Source organism: Martes martes, assembly GCF_963455335.1.
Source record: "Martes martes genome assembly, chromosome: 10".
In the NCBI taxonomy this organism is placed as follows: domain Eukaryota; kingdom Metazoa; phylum Chordata; class Mammalia; order Carnivora; family Mustelidae; genus Martes; species Martes martes.
The window spans coordinates 21,351,561-21,356,171 of NC_137898.1; positions in this window are offsets into that span (position 1 = coordinate 21,351,561).

Sequence of the window (4,611 nt, forward strand, 5' to 3'; positions counted from 1 at the left end):
GCTGGGCACAGCCCACACTGTGTGTTCGGTCGGTGTTTGCAATAAACTCCTTCTCCTTCCTCCTCTCAACTGGGACCTGTCTGTTTTGTTCCTGACTTGTGACAGATGAAATGTGATCAGAGGGGCCTCTGAAATCTCACATTAATTGAAGTCGGCAAAAAATACTAACAGTGCCCTTTTGAACTGCTGACACAGTACAGAATGGATTACCAGGGCTAGATTAACAACAGGTGGCCAGGGCTCCTGCACAGAGAGGGGGCGCCTGGCCTGCAAGGGTCGGGGACAGCCCCCCTTCATCTCAATGGACCTGCCTGCACAGCAGGCAAGCTGCGGGGGGAGGATGTTGGGTGGGGGACGGGGACCCGAGTCCGCTTTTCAGGCAGCAGAAAGGGCCACCCCCCCCCACCCCGTGCCACCCAAGGTCGTGGCTTGGGTGTGCGGAGCACTGCCCATGCGCCAAGGTCCTCACAGCGGCCCAGCCAGCCCCTCGGTCCCTGAGCACCGCTCTGTATCTCCAGGGGCCATTCTGAAAACAGAGTTGGGATGTGGCGGTCCAGACTGGCTGCTTGGCCCAGAGCACAGGACAGGCCTCCAGGAGAGGCAGGTCCTACTCCTGGCTCTACTCCTTAGTGGCTGAGGGAACTTGCAGGAGATGTAGCCAGATGATTTTTTTTAAAGCAAAGCTCTAGAAGCACATTATGAAACACGGAGGACCCAGGTTCTGCTGTAGAATAAGGGCTTCCTTGCTTTCCGACTTGAAGGTGACTCACAGAAGAGGCTCTTGGCCTCTGAGGGACAACGGTGTGGAGAGGGGGGTCAGCTCTAACGTCGGAGTGGGCAACAAGCCTGTCCCTGACCAGTTTGCTAGCGTGGGGGAGGACTCCATGGGTAGCCTTTGTATGCCGACGCGGCACAGTGGCATCAAGGACAACGATCCTCTCGCAGAGAAAGACCTCCCCCTCTGGGCACCGGCTGCGCGGCTACCGTGAAGGCCCTTCGCATCCTCTCTTCTCAGCTTTTTAAGTGTGGCTTTCTTGGAGCCATAGCTCGGATTTGCTACCGGGGGTGAGTGCGGTCAGCACAGACCCAACCGGGTTTTAGGTTGGCCTGGGCTGGGCATTTGTTTTTAAGGAAGACACTTAAAGAAGACACCCATCGCCTCTTCGGGCTCACGGTCAAGGTGTCGTCCCCAGTCACTGTCGAGTCGCCGGGCAGGAACTGAAGCAGAGAGGGAAACGCCATGTGCACGCGGTGCTGACCGCCTCGTGGCCCCGAGCACCGCAGCCTCCCAGAGTCCAGGTGAGTGCTAGGCCTAAGCGCCAGTGGCTGGACAGGGGCCCTGTCCCTGGGACCTGCACCTTTAAGGAGAGTCTCTGGGAGGGAGAGGCCAGCAGACCTCCCTCGAACAGGACTGTGGCTCAGCCCTCCTGGACCACTCATTGCCCCCAGACCCTCTGCGGCCTTTCACTTGGCCACATTCTTGGACGTGCCCGCACCCGCCCCCCAGCCACAGGCACCAGGAGATCTCCTGTTAGTTCCCTAAGGCTTCCTCCAATCGGCGACACCCCCTGAAGTTCTTCCCTAAGTCCAGGCCCCCACCCCTACCTGTACCCGAGGTCAGCCGTCGGCCCCTCTGTGCTCCTGCAGAGCTGTTTCTAACGCTATTTCAGCACGTAGTCCGTACACGTTGTCTGTGTACCTGCCTGACTGCCCCACGTGCCCTAAAGGCTCTGAGGAGAGACGAGCTGGTTCTATACACATCTGGATGTCTCAGGAAAGACTCTCTGGTTCATGAGGGGAAGGGGAAGGTCAGAGAAAGGATTCGAGTAGAGAGAGCTGGAAGCTGGCTCAGGTCACCAGGGATCAGCCAGGAGAGAACTCAAGAGAGAACTCAAGAGCCTCCTCCTGGCCTTAGGCCTTGTCCACCCTGTTCCTCCAAGGGTCAAGGGCACTCGAGACCCGCCAAAGCCAGGACAGGAAGCCCGGCCTCTTTGTTTAGTGCTCCTGGGGTTGAGACAGCACAAGGCCAGCTCCCCAGGATGGCCATGACCCAGGGTGCTCCTCTCAGACCGCTTCTGCTGAGTCTGGGGCTCAAACCCCACTTTCTCCAAGTCATCCCTAGACAGTCCGCATGCCCCTGGGCCCTCCACATCGCCACCTGCCTCAGGGCGGTCAGCACACAGCCCCCCTGCCAATCCGGCGGCCACTCGTCCTGCCTTCAGTCCCTCACCAGCCCCACTGCCCCAGGTCTTGCTACAGGAAACAGGGCTGCCCTCAGGGCCCTGGGAACTGGCCCCTCCGGGTCTGTTGATCAGCAGAAACCGCCTCCCCCACAATGTAGCTGCCTGGGAGTGGCCTTCCCAGGAACGATAGGGCCCCCACAAGCAGTCCGCTCCCCAAAATAGGGCCACTGCAGCCCGTCTCCGCGCTCAGAAGTGAGAAGATGCATGTCAGCCCCGGAGACAATGGGGTGTGAGAGTTGACATTTTTCCGGGAATTCTGTGATTCTAAACAGATTTTTTTTTTCCCGGCTCTACACAGACCAACAGGCTTGAGGAAGGCAAACTTCTGAAAAGGGGCTTCAGCTTATGACCATGTGCGCGCCATGTGTTAAGGTGTTGCCTTAAGTCATCGGGAGCAACAACAACCAACCAACCAACCAACCGCTGCGGGGCCTGCACAAGGCGTCCCCCGGCCAGGGTCAGGGCCCACGCACAGCCGCACGGAGGCTATTTCTGCCCCCCGCCAGCCCCTCAGGAGCGTCCCCAGCACCCCCCCCCCCGCCCCTTCTCTGTCCTCTACCTACAGTGGAGCCCTGTGATGTCCAGTCCCATGAGAAAGTCAGGAGCTCCTGTTGCTGTGACGTGAAGGCCCAGCGCTAGCGCAGAGAGAGAAGGAAGAGAAGGTGTGCGCCCGTGAGCTGGCAGGACAAGGGAAGGGAGGGGAGCTGTTGGCGGCCGATGAAGGAAGAAGCACAGAGTGGCCCGGATCTTCTCTCGGAGGCAGGTGTGGACGGCAAGCTCTGCTGAGATCGGGCCACCTGTTAGCTCGGTCCCCGCAAGCCACCTCCGACCTTCCATGGCTTCATCTGTAAAATGGGGACAGCCAGCTCTCTCCCGCTTCTCTCACCAGGCGGTTACAACATCCGAAAGCAGGACAGCATTTGAAACGAGTCTGGAGCTCAGTGAACAGGCAGGAGAAATCATGCACTCCGGGGTCCGAGAAGGCGCCACACTGGGAAGCCCCGAGGATCCCCGGTCTTGTACTTCCGGGACTGAAAAGGGGGTGCCGGCCGGCGATCTGGTGGGAGCAGCATAGGCGTGTGCTCAGGCTACCAGGACAAGACTCCCACACACGGAGCGGCGTAAATGATGGTTATTTTCTCACGGTTCTGGAGGCGAGAAGCCCACGGATCAAGGTGTTGGCAGATTCGGTTTCCAGCGAGGCTTTGCTTCCTGGCTCGAAGCTGGTCACTTTGTCCCTGTGTGCTCCCACGGCTTTGTCTCTGCTCCTGCAGGAGTTCTGGTATCTCTTCCTTTTCTTAGGAAGCCCCCCCCCACACACACACCCTCACTTAGCCTTTATTACTTCCTTATAGGCCCTGTGTCCCAACGCAGTCACACTGGGGGAATTAGGGCTTCTGTCCATGGGCTTTGCATGGGGACACAGTTCAGCCTAAAACAAGCAATGTGGCCGGTGTGTGACATAGGAGGGGACTCACAGAAGCAGACGTGCAATGCTCTTCCCCATTCTCCTGTCCCAGAGGCTCTCAGCAGGTCCTAGCAAGCTCCCAAACGGGCCCGGCGACATCTGGACTCCATGCCTTGTCATTTCCTTCCTAGGCCACCATACAGTGGTCTGTGCCATTCCCAGTCCCTCCTGCCTGCCCCCTCCCATCGCCAACACTGACACCATAGCGGCCACCAACGACCATCTCAGATCACATCCCAGCGAGCATCTGGGAAGCCTCTGCATGGCCTACACAGACAGCTCAGCTCTTTCATTTAGGCCTAAACTCCTGTCCGGCCTTATCTTTTCTAACACCCCAGCCTGGACTCCGAGTTCCTGCAAATCCAAGACTTTACACTTTGCCATCTTTCTAAAAATCATTTTATTTGATCATGTTGTGTACTCTTTAATCCCCATCCACTATTTCCCCCACCCCAGTCCCATCCGGAACCATCAGTGTGTTCTCTACAGTTAAGAGTCTGTTTCTTGGTTTGCCTCTCTTTCCCTTCCCCTTTGCTCATTTGTTTCTTAAATTCCACATATGCATGAAATCATATAGTATTTGTCTTTCTCTGACTTATTTCGCTAGCATTATACTCTCTAGTTCCATCCATTTGTTGCAAATGGCAAGACTTCACTCATTTTTATGGCTGAGTGATATCCCATTATGTATAAATACCACCTCTTCTTTGTCCATTCCTCAGTCAGCGGACACTTGGGTTGCTTCCGTAGTTTGATTATTGTAGATAATGCTGCAATAAACATAGGGCTGCATGTATCCCTTTGAAATAGTGTTCGTATTTTGGGGGTAAATATCTAGTCGTGCCATTCCTCGATCACAGGGCAGTTTTATTTTTAATTTCTTGAAGAACCTCCATGCTG